Below are 15,480 nucleotides of genomic sequence, written 5' to 3'. Positions count from 1 at the left end.
AAACTACAGTATATCTGTGTAGTGTACAGATGTTATGTAAATTCAACACACAGAAAAAATGGATAACATAAGAAACGCATGGGTTGATGGAGCCATATTGTCGAAGTAGTTACTATACTTTTACGCATTTTGGCAAAGAACTGCTCGGCAATTTGGCTATTTAACCACCCTTTCAGCTCAGGGACAAGTTGGATCCTGCGCAGTATGTCCTTTGGATCTTGGTTCTGCTCATGGAAGCGGTCATTAAAGACATAGTGCTCAGGTGATCCAGTGATACGATTTCAGCACGTAGATTACATTTTATTCTGTATATAATGCCATGTGGGCAAAGTATTACAGACCATCCACCTGAGATTATAGATTCAAAAGATTGTAAAGTGTGTAACTTACAACAACTTAATACCATATTTTACAAAGTGACACTGTACTTACCAGATGCACCCCATATGCTTTGGAAGACCTTGTCATATGTTTGTCTGCTCTTCATGTTCTCCTTCAGTCTTGTTTTGAGATCAAGACGGGAGCCCTTGGTGTCGATGTTGCAGGCTTTGCACAATTTTCTCACAACTCCAACCTGATAATATTTATGACAAACTGTAAACAGACCATTTACTGGACACTTTCTTACCCCTCAAACCAACAGAGCTTCATCACCTTCATCACATGGCAACATCTCCTTTTGTTTTGCCAACTCATCAATCAGATGGTTCTCAGCTGTGCTTCAGTTGAAGGGCATGTTCTCACTTTTTTGAACTCTGTGTTAAGAACAATGCCACTTCGACTCATTTCACCATTCCCAATCAGGGTGCCCAGTGTTTCGTAGCTTGGACTGACAGTGAAAGGGTGGTTTTCACTGCCTACAAAATGTGATGCATTATTTGTCATCCAACTTGTGTTTACAATGTAGTATCTGATGAAATTTAGTATTCGCCACCATAACTCACTTAAACAACACAAAAAAAAAACGCAACACAGAAAAAAACGCGACTTATCGTCACAAGATGAACATAACTTCAAAAACGCTCAATGTCATGTTCACCGTTGAAGTCATCAGGGGGTGCTGAGGTCACTGACTGTAATGAATCACACCATTAGGGAAAATCAACCCCCCCCCCCCCCCCCACACACACACACACACACCCACACACACACACACACACACACACTATGTCAGTTACCTGCCAGCTTGAAAACCCCCTTCTTGTGTAAATCCATGACTACCACAGGTGGGTAAAATCCACAATTGATACAGGAGTAAGTGTACTTTGTGTCACACAAAGCCTCAAAGTGTCAATAGGTATATGACATTCCTGGATGGCTCTTAAAGGAACACTATGTAAGAATTGTACGCTGGAAAAACCAGCAATGCAAGTTTGAGACGTGGCGCCCCGACAAATTTCGCGAGAATCGCGACTTGCTTTACGGCAAGACATCACATACATCAACAACATATGAAGCAGCCTCTATGGAAGACACTAGCACGCATTTCAGACGTGAATCATGGCAGAGTCGACGAAGAAAATACGGTCGGAAGAGTCAAGAAAAGAAAACGAGAAACTGAACGCATGTGGAACCAGACAAGAGTCTCACTCGGTCAGGCTTTCACTCGTTGGTGAGAGCTAAAAAGCAGCAATGGATGCAACAGCGATCCTGACCTGGCGTTCTTGTTGATGGATTAGTAGAATTCTTCGGAGGCTATCTGTGCTTGTTCGATGTCCGGCACTTTGTAACGCCAAGGAGGAAAAAAATGGATAGCTCACAGATAAAGTTATTAACTTACAGAGGCCAGACAGACTCACAGAGGAGATTGGCATCTCACAACTTGCAATTTATTCCCCAATCGAACTCATGTAACTGTCTGTCACACGTTCTACCGTCCACAGCGTTACTTGATAAACAAAAATAGGATAAGACTGAGCATCAAACAGAAATAACCCACATACATGGGGTGTTCGAGGTGCGCATACAATACAGACTGCCGACAGTTCAACAGGGCGCGTACGCAGCTCTTAAAGGGGCCACACCGTATTTCCACTCGTTACAGCTTCCATCCTCCTGAACAGGTACCGGTATTCAGAGACGGCTCTGCGTGAGTGGTATTTACGACAGTAACGTTAAATACAAATACTCCACAGTGACTCTAGGGGTCGCTGTTGGGAAAAAATGGTGCCTTTAACCACTCCAATGAATCCAAAGCTCTTGACACAGACACGTGGTTCTAAGTTTATTTGTATAGGGATAGTACAAAAAAACATTTCAAGTTTTTTAATTAGGGAATCACTTGTTTGAGTCCAAAATGTAATACAGTACGAAATCCGGGACAAAATAATTGCATGCATAAAAAGATGAACTGCCTCAATTGATATGCATTGTCTAATAAGTTTCAAACAATTTAGGTTAGTCTTTACCATTTTTGAAAGCTTTTGTATATGTTTATCAAATTTAAGTTGTGAATCTAAAACAAACTCATCTACCTCCTCTATTTCTTCATTATGAACCCGAATTGTTACTTTTTATTTTTGCTTTCTATTAGAAAAGCACATAAAAACAGTTTTCTTAACATTTAAAGTAAGATGATTTTCCTGGAGCCATATAGATATCCTTTCCATTTGTTCATTTAAAATTGCAGCAACCTTGGCAGATGACTTTGCAGATGTGTAAATTACTGTATCATCAGCATAAAGCTGACATTCAACATCTGGACAACAACATGGTAAATCATTTATAAACAAACTAAAAAGCAAGATTGAGCCTTGTGGTTGTGATATATGGGAATTGTATTATTATTCCTTACCTGAGGATGGCGCTCTCCGTCTAAAGACATGGTGGGTTGTAACCTGTAAAAGAGGAGAATAACAAAGTTCAGTAAAGATACCAGTCACATGAAACTTGTGTCTCCGTGTATCATTCTAAACGTGAATCCAATAAACATCACATGGTGTCAGAAGAAAGCTATGGATCAGTTAAAGCCTCCTAACAGTCTGGCGGAAATCTGGCGGAAAATTGGCGAACGTGGATTCAAAAGTTTGATCTGTATCTCATTGCAACTGGCATTGCAGAAAAGAGTGACAACGTAAAATCTGCGACATTTCTTCACGTGGCGGGAGATGATGCCATAAAGGTATTTAATACCATGGACTTTGATGATGATGTGGATGATTTTGAAGTGCTCAGACAAGTTTAGAGAATACTGTGAGCCAAGAAAAAATATTACATATCTGAGGCATATGTTTTTCACGAGAGCACAGGGACCAAACAAAACCATTGATGCATACGTGACTGACTTGAAAAATAAGGCAAAAGATTGTGAATTCGGAAGATTAAATGATGACTTGATTAAAGATCGCATTGTCTGTGGTGTTAACACTGACACCGTGAGAGCTAGGCTTCTCAGAGAAACAGATTTGAACCTAGCAAAGGCTGTGGATATCTCTCGTGCAAACGAAATAACACAAAGCCATCTGAAAGTGCTGCATGAAGAAGCAGAAGTGGCTGTGAACAAAATCACAAAGACAAAGTCGAACAGACAAGTGAATTTCAAGCACACAGGGAAAGAGAAGGATGAGTGCATGAGATGTGGGTATTTACATGAGCCAAGGAAGTGTCCAGCATATGGCAAAATTTGTAATGAGTGCTCAAGGAAGAATCATTTTAGCCGCATGTGCAAAATACCACAGCAAAAAGGCAAACCAAGAAGATTTGAGAAAAAAGTCCATGAGATAGAACAACAAGATGCTGAATTATTTATAGGTACCATTGAAATTGAACGAAGTGAGCAAACAGCTAGTAAATGGCTGACACCAATGAATACAGTTACTACAATGGAAAGTGAAACCAAGAAATGGACACAAGAATTCAGCATAAACAACTGTCTACTTACCTTTAAGCTTGATACAGGAGCAGAGTGCAACGTGTTGTCATTTAAAGATTTTGAGAAAACTTCTAACAAGACAACGACTTTAAAAAAGTCAAACTGCACGTTAGTTACGTATTCTGGCCACACGATGGAGACAAAGGGTAAAGTAAAGCTTAAATGTGGTTACAAAGACACTGAGTTTGAGCTAGAATTTCAAGTTGTAGATGAAGATTCACCAGCAATTCTGGGAAGAGAAGCATGTTCAAAACTTGGACTGATTAAAAGAGTGTACAAAGTAGAGAACGAAGACAAAACTGACATTCTGAGTGAATATCAAGACGTGTTTACTGGTTTAGGATGTGTGCCAGGACTGCATCACATACAGCTAAATCCAGATGTTGCTCCAGTCATTCACGCACCACGAAAAGTACCCATTGCATTAAAGGACCGGGTAAAAATGGAACTGAAAAGAATGGAAGATCTTGGAGTCATTGTGAAACAAACCGAGCCCACTGATTGGGTTAATAGTATGGTTACTGTAGTGAAGCCGGAGAAACTCAGGATTTGCATCGATCCACAAGATCTTAACAAAGCCATCAAGAGAGAACATTATCCATTGCGTACGATTGAGGAAATAGTAGCTGAGATGCCGAATGCTAAAGTTTTCTCAGTGCTTGATGCGAATCATGGATTCTGGCAAGTACCTTTGGATGATGAGAGCTCCAAACTATGTACTTTTAACACTCCTTTTGGAAGATACCGGTTTTTGAGACTTCCATTTGGCATAGTGTCAGCTCCAGAAGTGTTTCAAAAGTGCATTGCACAAAGACTGGAAGGCTTAGATGGAGTTGTGAACATAGTGGATGATATTTTGGTGTGGGGTGAAGACATGGAACAACACGACAAGAGACTAAGACAGCTGTTGGACAGAATCAGAGACATCAACCTAACGTTGAATAAAAATAAGTGCAAGATCAGGATGACTGAAATCAGCTATGTTGGACACATTCTAACTGCAGAAGGTTTGAAGCCAGACAAAGAGAAAGTCAGAGAAATACAGAACATGCCAGAACCAGAGGACAAAGCTGCACTAATGAGATTATTAGGTCTGCTTCAGTATCTGTCCAAGTTTGTTCCAAACATGTCAGACATCAACGCGCCGTTGAGGAAACGGCTAGAGGGAGATGTAGCATGGCATTGGGAGACAGAACAACAAAAGAGCTTTGAAAGACTGAAGTCACTTGTGAGCAACGCCCCACTGTTAAAGTACTTTAATGTCAACAGAGAGATAATGCTGTCAGTGGACGCAAGCGCGGAAGGTCTTGGAGCAGTGTTACTGCAAGAAGGACATCCGGTGGCATTCGGCTCAAGGTCTCTTACGGAGTGTCAGAAAAGATACGCCCAAATAGAAAAAGAGCTCCTAGCGATTGTCTATGGTTGCGAGAAGTTCCATCAGTATGTCTATGGAAAAACAGTACAAGTGGAGACGGATTTTCAAAAAATCTCTCCAAAAAGCTCCTCCGAGACTGCAGAGAATGCTGATGAGATTGCAGCTATATGATCTCCGTGTCAGCTACAAGCCTGGAAAGGAATTGTACATTGCAGACACTCTGAGTCGAGCCTATCTAAAAGAAAAAACGGAACAATTACTGGAAGATGAGTTACAAGTTCACACTTTGTCTGTTTGTCTGCCAATCTCAAAGGAAAAGCAGAAAACATTCAGAACAGCAACAGCAGAAGATGAAGAGTTGCAAAAAGTCATGGAAGCAGTTCAGTCAGGATGGCCTGCCGACATAAGACAAGTTCCAGCAGACATAAGGAAGTACTGGACTTACAGAGAAGAACTTACCTGTTCCGATGGGTTACTCTTCAAGAACTGGAGAATAGTAGTTCCACAAAGCTTGAGAGCAGACATGCTTAAAAGAGTTCATGAATCACATCTTGGAATTGTCAAGTGTAAAGAGAGGGCAAGAGATGTGATGTTTTGGCCCAGCATGGCAAAGCAAATTGAGGATGTTGTGTTGAAGTGTGCTATCTGTAATACTTTCAGACGGAGTAACACCAAAGAGCCACTCATCTGCCATGACATTCCAGACAGAGCATGGGCGAAAGTAGGAGTAGACTTGTTCCACTTCGACCAAGGTGAATACTTGATGTGTGTGGATTACTTTTCAAAGTTTCCAGAGATTGCTAAACTCACACAGACAACAAGCAAACATGTGGTGAAAGCTCTTAAATCCATCTTTGCGAGACATGGGATCCCGGATGAAGTGGTGTCAGATAATGGTCCACAATTCTCGAGTGCAGAATTCAGAGCATTTGCAGAAAGCTGGGAGTTTGGACATACCACCTCGAGTCCTGGATTTCCACAGGCTAATGGGCAAAGTGAAAGAGCAATCCAGACAGTCAAGAACCTGTTAAAGAAAGCACAAGAGAGCCAGAGAGATCCGTACACTGCACTATTGGAGTACAGAAATGCTCCTATGGACAATGTGAAACTTTCTCCTGCACAGATGCTTATGGGTCGGAGACTGAAAACAAAGTTGCCCACATCAACAAAGCTGTTGAGACCACAACTGTACAGAAATGTACATAAATACATCAAGGACAGACAGCTCAAACAGAAAAGATACTTTGACTGTGGAGCAAAACAGTTACCACCTATAGCAGATGGAGAGAACGTGAGAGTGAAAGTCAAAAACAACTGGCAACCAGCAATTGTGGTAAAGAGTCATGAAAAACCGAGATCATATGTGATTCAAAGGCCTGACGGAAACATCTTCAGAAGAAATCGACGACATCTGCTGAAAACCAGAGAAATTACATTTCCACAACCAAGCTCTATAGAGTTGGATGAATGTTCTTCAGCAAACAAAGAGCTTGCAGAGAGTATTACTCCAGTGCAATCACCTGCACTGTCACCAGTAAAAAGCCCTGTAACGCCAATTGGGGACAAGGAAGAACAGGTCAAAAGGTCGAGATGGGGAAGACTGATTAGACCACCAAAGCTCTATTCTCCATGAAAGCATTAAAGAGAAGTTAAATAAGAAAGAGATGTTTATAGTTAATGGGTTATGACATCAAGACTGATTTAAGTTATAGCGTGTAATTGAGAAAATAATTATAATAGTAAATGTGTTGTTTAAACTTTTCTTTAAGGGGATTTATTTCTAAATAAGGGGAGATGTGATATATGGGAATTGTATTATTATTCCTTACCTGAGGATGGCGCTCTCCGTCTAAAGACATGGTGGGTTGTTGTGGCAAAACAATATTTAACAAACGCAGCATTCCCAGGCAAAAGAGACGTCAATATTCAAATTGTATTTAAAAGAAAATATACATTTATTCTGCAGAATAGTTCCCAGTCTAGCCACACAGGCCAGCTGCAGGGTGAGGGTGAAACCCACCAACCCTAACAGCCCAGTATGCAGGCAGAGTGAGACCCAGATAGGTGTTTTTCTGGTAGTCTTATAATGTTCTCATCAAAGCATTCTATAAACACCCACCCCAGAGGGCAGGACCTGAGGAACCCCCATGGTTGCCTCAACCCCTCCCTAGCCTAGGGTCTTCTGTCTCAGTGTCACAATCACAGCTGTATCAACGTTACAGCATAAAGCTCAAAATACAGAACATATGGCATTCATATATTATCATTGAGAAAACACAGAAGCAAAAGAAAAGATTAAAATTGCTACTACAATTTCTCCCTGTTTTTCATTATCTGAAAACTAAATAAACGCAACAATTTTAAGTCATTTCATCATATTTATACCTTTCATTTAAATCTTCCTTTTATCCCTTCCTTGACCATGTGACTAAAACCCAAATGTGAGACATTCAAAACTGACCAATCAGATAATTACAACTTCCCTCATTGTACCAAAGTTGGGACAATTTCATACCCCCAAAATACACACATCTTAGGCCTACAGGCCTTGATAACTATCAGCACCTCGGTGCCTTTACAGACTCCAAATGGTCATTATGGAAATAGGTTGTCAAAAACAGTAAAGCAGATGTCTTTGTTCATTTCAAATATCTTGGATTATTTTCAATCCTACAATTCCCCATTGGTCCCGTTGGCCACACACATGGAGTCCAAAGGTGACACAGTCCATCTTTCTGTTTTGTACAGTTTCATCTTCAGACTTTTCGTCCAAGCTTGTTTCACTAACAGTTTGTCAGTTGTTCAGTCTTTGTTCACCATCCAGCCCTGCAGGATTAGGTTCTATCAAATTGGGTTGCACCGTTATGCAAATCATCCATCGAATACCTGCACAAGAACAGTCACTGAATCTGGGAGCAAACGCTGGTTCCTCTTTCTGAGAAGGACACAGAATGTGAACTTGGGTTGCAGGGATCCTGTGATTAAAGAACATCTAGCACAATGAACAGCAAAAGCAGACACATGTCATTTGTCATTGGTCAGAGGATTGATATGGTCAGATTGAAACTATTCTCCGGCAAAAAGCCCTTAAATTGATTTACTTAAAAAGAGTATGGTCAAGGAATGATAAAGAAGATCTTACAAGTTCTTACACTGTTTCAGGAAACACTCAAATAAATTTCATTACAACAAAACAACAACTGCTAGTTTAAAACATCATTTCATGAAGAGTATCAGCAAAATATTCAGTGTAACCAAACACAGAGATTCAATTCAATTGATGTCCAAAAATATTGTTGCAAGTCAAATGGACAAAATACAAATAAACAAAAATCAAATAAGTTTCAGAAAAGTTTCAAAATCATCAATGAGAATACAAATAGTTATACTTCGGTTAAAATGAGAAATACTGACATTCATTTTAAAATAACTTGGTCAGACAAATCATTACTTAATTGATAAAGTAAATCCAAAGAAAAACAAAACAAATAATTTTTCGTATAATTGATCACTTGAACCTTGTTGAAGTATCAAGCAATTAAATATTAACTGAAGCAGGGCTAAATGGGTAAGCTCTGTCACCACATTCCCGAATTCGGACCCGCATTCACTCCAGTATAAACAAGAAATTGTATAGATTGTCATAGTATGAAAACCATATCAATTCAACACCCCTGGTTGATTTGAATAAACATACAAAATAGTAAAAATTATAACAAAACCCCTCATTTCAAATCCTGTCCTTGTACGTCATCTCGTAACACGCATGACTGTTGCTTTTTACCATTTTTACATTTCATCGTCTTCAGAACGAAAAACAAAAGAAAATCAAAGAAAAACAAAGAAAAACAAAACAAAACAAAAACATAATAACTCAATTAATACATTTCACTGTAACTTCCGCTACTCGAATCGTCTGCATAATTTTGTTCATCCTTCTAACCAATGTAGTTTTTCAAAATTTATTCTAATATTTCCATTATGGACCGTCTTTTTTGCTTATTACACATCAATTAATAGATTTTCTACATTTTCACCAATCAAATCAATACCTAGTTTGAATCAATCAAATAAAATCATCAACATCATCACAAAACAGATTCTTCTGCTAAACCATTAGTTGGTCAAATCGTCTTTCTCCCTCGTACGTAATGGAGGCTGTTTGCTAGCACAAGCCTTTGATCCCTCACTTTATACTTCGTTGGCATGTGTGGTTGCTGATATTGGTTGGTGTAGTTTAAGGTAAGATGCTTTGACACAGTTGTCACAATCTCCAACCTTGTTTTAGGACTGAACCATTTCCTGGCTGCTGTCACCTGTGAATGCAGATCTTAAAGTGTTTTTGTTAGTGACTGCTCGTCCCTCTTGATTCGACCTGTGGAATCATCAACCTGAAACATTATCACCAGATAATTTCTTGCACTCATAGTCCTTTTCCCCTGAAACACACTCAACCCACTTTGCTCATGTTAACAAAATAACATTTATACATTTGGAACAGAATCAGTTCTGTTTGATGCAATCCATCCTGACATCCTGCAAAAGAATTTTTGTTTTAATTATGCACTGTGCATGTGTGGCACCTGTCTTTCTGCCACAAAAAATAACCCAGTCCAGGATATTTTGTCAAATTCATCCATAGGCATATTTTACTGCACGGTCTGCCGTGTATCAAAAAGTCTGCATCCTCTGTAAAGAAAAACAAATGTCAAATAGTTCATTCTTTTGTTGTTATGCTGCTGCATCTGCCCTGTTTCCTGTTGAAAACATTTCTTGTTAGCACACTTTTGTCCACCTGTGCGATGGCTTTCAGCAAATTCCAAACCATTTTTACTTGTGCATCAATTTAACATAATTGTGTTTGGATTTATTAAACTAAACACTGTCCTGTAGACATCTTTCTCTGTCTCTTAACCAAAATGTTATATTCTTCACTCTAAGTCACAATCTCATCTTCTTATCAAATGATTTGAAATGCAAATGCACTCTTTGCTTATCCTGCTTTTCAGGATTGCTCTCAACAGTTTGTCTCTCAACTCATCCTCAATTCTCAGTCATCTGCAACAACTGAATACAACTGTCACTCTATTTCCCCTCCTCCGTGGGCTTCACTGTCCCTGCATCTGTAAGATCAAAGGTATTTATTTATGGTCAAATGGCCCCTCTGGCCTCCCTGACAATGATCCTCGACCCCCCCTGGTTTGATAACCCCTGTCTTTTCCTGCCTGGCAGGTGTCCCGTGAAATGTTAATTATCTCAACAGCTACTGCATGTCCTGCTTATTTTAAGCCTTTTACAAATATTCACACATACCCTGAAGAGAAACAAATACTTACTACAATTTCTAATAAAGTTAATATCTAAACAAAAGGTAGAAAATAAGAGTTTTCTACCACACCACATTCTCATCTTCCTATTAATGTGTTTGAAATGCAAATGGCCCTCAGTCATCTACAAACATTTCTTAAAGTCATCTATTGTCTTTCTTTACAGACTTTCTTTTGTCAGTCGAACAGCGTTTCTCGCCCTTTGTTCACACAAGTATTAAAGCCTCTCTCAATAATTTGATATTGATCTAGCCAATTCATTCAAATCTACTGTATATCATAAATGACCAAATCGATTCAGAATTATCAACTTCTCTCAAATTTTTCATTCACCCATCTGTAATTGATAAAACATTAATGACACATCTATGCACACTATTCAGACTATGAATAGCTATACCTAAACTCACACTTATCAAGACATAAACTGCAGTCATCATCAAACACACCTGACTATTAACCGTTCATATTTCTTGTCTTTTCTCCAAAAAGATTTACATTTAAATCAAAATTTTAAACTTACATTTTGCTGTAGCTTTTACCAAAAAATTTTACATGGCCTCTTAACCATTTTCAAAACATGTCTATTCATTTGCTTTTACAAACGTCAGCTGTGTTGTTTTTTTTGTTCATTATCATTACTTTGTTTCACCATGTACTAACGACCTTCAGGAGTTAAAACTATCTTATAGACACATTAGTTCAAAATCAACAAATCAAAAACAGTATTATTTTAAAGACTTCTTTTAAAGTCATTCAGTTTTACTTCTAAAACATTTACAATTTTCCCTAATTGTATAAGATCCTGTAACATTATTTCCTTTAACATCTCTGTGCCTGTGAATTTCAACTGAAACACTGCCTAACCATAAATAGCTCATTAACATTTACAACGCAGGCTCAGATAACAGCTTTTAGCTGACATTCGAATAAGAGAGAGACTTTTGAGCCATCCCTGACTAATATTTTCGCTTTCATAAACTAACTTAAGACTTCATCTATCATCTTGTTAACTCTAGCCTATAGCTTGCGTTATCTTTTCCATAAATTAAATGCATTTTCAATTCAAGCATAATTTTTATAGTTTCCTTTGCCCCTATAGGGAATTTAGACATTATAAATTCCTACTCAGAATGAGTCTCTGTTGCACTGAAACTGTTTCAGCGCACATCAAATTCAGATAATCAAATTGTTTTCAACCAAATCATAAACTTTATCTTATTTACAAACAGCACATCAGCTTGTAGTTCTCTCATAATCAACACGAACAAGCGTTTATTCAAATGCCTTATTTTTATCTAAAAACTCACTTTTCAGACCATTTCAACTTAATTTGACTTTCTTTTCGCTCTGCTTCATCTAACCAGTTCAAGCAACACTGTTTGCTTACAATCCAACAATTCTCAATCCAACATTTCAGTTTCTTTCTACATCTGTTCTCTTTATCTGCAATCCAACAATTCAGTTCAACAACTCACTCTTTTGTAATTTCCATCAGAAAAAACAAACATTCTATCTTACTATCCTTTGCTACTTTTCAGTTCCTTCTCTTTCATCTTCAATTCAACAATTCTTCTTTTATTCTACCTGCTTCTTCAGTTCAACAATTCTGTCTGTTCACAGTTTTACACACACGCTGAACACGATCACAAAAAACCCTTTTGTTACAATTATCCGTTCCCCAATTTCTTGCATGCTTTTCTGGCCATAATTATTTTCCCATTTTACAGAACAAAACAACCGGTGTATTAAAAAGTATTATTCAGTTTACTGTGAGATGACCCCGTGCCGACTGATTTCTATTTCCCAGGATTTACAAAATCGACGCGCGTCTAATAATCTGTGAGACGTCTCTCTACAGATGCTGAAACAATTATGGCTTTTTTAGATTAATATCTGATTAATCCCGACTGGTAATCTGCACCGGTCTTTGCCCAAAATAGTTCAACCAATCAACTTGAAACCACTTCTTGATCTGATCTGCAGATCTCAGTTAGTTTCACAAAACGAGTGTTCTAAGCCCACATACAAATCAGGTTATAGCACTCGTACCATGGAAATAGACCTCAGCCGCCCTGGTTCATTCACAGTTATACCAAAAATTACCCCCACAAAACAAAAATAATTTGATTGTCTTTTTTACCTGAAATGCTCTTACTGCCACCGGTTCTTTTCTTAATTCCCGTGGAGTTACCCACTGGCCCTGATAACAGTTTGGCTCTTCTCTCTCAATTCGGCGAGGTAAGACTAAAGCCTGGTGCTTTAGGATGATCAGTCTTCCATCTGCTTTTCAGGGCCAGCGGTCACTTCCAAGGAATCCTCACTTCTGACACCAATTGTTGTGGCAAAACAATATTTAACAAACGCAGCATTCCCAGGCAAAAGAGACGTCAATATTCAAATTGTATTTAAAAGAAAATATACATTTATTCTGCAGAATAGTTCCCAGTCTAGCCACACAGGCCAGCTGCAGGGTGAGGGTGAAACCCACCAACCCTAACAGCCCAGTATGCAGGCAGAGTGAGACCCAGATAGGTGTTTTTCTGGTAGTCTTATAATGTTCTCATCAAAGCATTCTATAAACACCCACCCCAGGGGGCAGGAACTGAGGAACCCCCATGGTTGCCTCAACCCCTCCCTAGCCTAGGGTCTTCTGTCTCAGTGTCACAATCACAGCTGTATCAACGTTACAGCATAAAGCTCAAAATACAGAACATATGGCATTCATATATTATCATTGAGAAAACACAGAAGCAAAAGAAAAGATTAAAATTGCTACTACATGGGTTGTAACCTGTAAAAGAGGAGAATAACAAAGTTCAGTAAAGATACCAGTCGCATGAAACTTGTGTCTCCGTGTATCATTCTAAACGTGAATCCAATAAACATCACAGTGGTAAGCCTATTTTGTTTCTCATAAACAATGTTTTTGTATCCTCAAATTTAACACACTGATCTCTTGGATTTAAATATGAGGTAAACCACTCAATTGAACGTCAATTGAACGTTTGATCAAATTAATTAATTAATCTGAGTTATGAGGTCGAATGAGGAAAGGGCGAAAGGCAGCTGTCCATCAGCGCAGCTGGACCCTGCGTGATCCGAGATCATAACTTATCTAATAGCAAAATGATTTTGAGACATATGCTTCCTTTACGTTTCGTTGTAGGGAGACAGGTTTAAGAACAGAAAACGCAAAGTGCTGTTAGAAACTTAGAAAACCGTTATCCTTGTGTCTCTGAAACGTCTGTCAGCGCAGCGCATTTTCTCACTCGAGCATAAATTGCTGGCGGCGCCCCTGCATGTGGATATTATTGTTTTACTCAACATAAACGTGAAACAATATACAATAATCAGTATGCTTGAGTGTATGTGTACGTTCTGTAAGATATTTTCCGCAGTCTGCTTTATTAGGCGTTTTTATCCGTTTGCGCTGCTTGAGCTTAGGCTATATTTGTTCTTTATATTTTGTTTTGTTTAGACATAGGCCAACTGTTTAATGTTTTCAACTAAAAGAAAACTTTAACATATATTGTAAGCTTGTTGTGTATATTGCCTAATCGCAAGCTTGTTCAAAAATGGTGACAAAAACCTAAAAAATAACGTATTTTTCGTTAAACGACATTTAAATAAACTAATATTCGAATAAAAAAAATGTATGAGCCCGAATATTAGAATGCAATATTTTTGAAAAATGCGGTGGCCATCTTAGGACGAGACCTTGGAACACCGGTGGCCATCTTGGCCGAGGGCTCATGGGCTGGAGCCGATGTGTGTGCTGCCCACACACAAAAAATAGCCGTGGCCACTATCTTCTGGAGCTGACTCAGGCACGGCGGCCATCTTATCCAAAGACACAGGCGTGGCGGACATGGCGTGAACAGCAACTGCTTCATCATTTCCCTCTTCCACCAACCTAAGAGCTTCACTTCGAACCTCCAGTAGATTAGAATTGGCTTCTCCCTTACTAATCGCTTTAATTCATGCTTCAGCATCACATCTCGAACATGTTCAACAAACTGATCACGAAGCACTCTATCAGAATTTGGGACTCTGCATGGGTTACTAATAAGGATCAAGTCCATCAAGGACATCAAAGCATGGGAAAATTCAGTAAATGATTCACCCTTTTTTTGTTTTCGTTCATAAAATCTCTGTTCCCTTTCGAACGGTCACAATCGTATTGCGTAGCTATACGCAGTGGGAAAACTATTTTTTCTCGATTTACTGAAGCTTATATGTAAAACGCATTTGCAGCTGCACAGCTAGCACATTGAGCGTCTGGCTCGCTCATAGGCTGTGCTGCAGCAATTGCACATCCAATGGCGTGGGGGCCTCTGACGTGCTACCAATGAGCTAGCCCTACGTCGTTACATGTCAGACCCCTCCAAGGGGGCGTGGCCTTAGCCTATAATAGTCCCCGGAATTCTACATTATAGCAGATTTTACTCCTTCAGCGACAACTTAACGTCTCTGACTGTTTACTGAGCTTTACCATTGAACAAGCCCTTCAGCCTGAGCGAGCATCTCTTCAGAAGACTAAGCCTTCTTAGCCGTTTTCTTCTAACGCCGTCTCACCTGTGGCCATCCGGCGACAAAGCTATATCCTTTTTATTACTGATAATGAGTGTGCGAGGCGTTGATTCAAATGCCTCGTTCATGCGAGGCGTTGAGTCAATGCCTCTGAACAAGCATTTGTTCAGCTTTCAATGACGCTCCGCCAGCATTTAATAACTGCTTGTCCGCAACCATTCTTCTGAAGTGCTAAATCTGCCGCGACATCATTCATGACTCACAATCAAAGTAGAGAGGAAGCAAGAGAGCAAACTAATCTCTCTACCTACCATCCTTTGAAGTTTTAGATGTGCCGCGTCATCCATCCATCCATAAATCACGATCAAGGAAAG

The sequence above is a fragment of the Phoxinus phoxinus genome (genome assembly GCF_949152265.1).
Source record: "Phoxinus phoxinus genome assembly, chromosome: 4".
Lineage (NCBI taxonomy): Eukaryota > Metazoa > Chordata > Actinopteri > Cypriniformes > Leuciscidae > Phoxinus > Phoxinus phoxinus.
The sequence above is the reverse complement of the archived record's forward strand: the minus strand, read 5'-3'. Positions refer to the sequence as shown.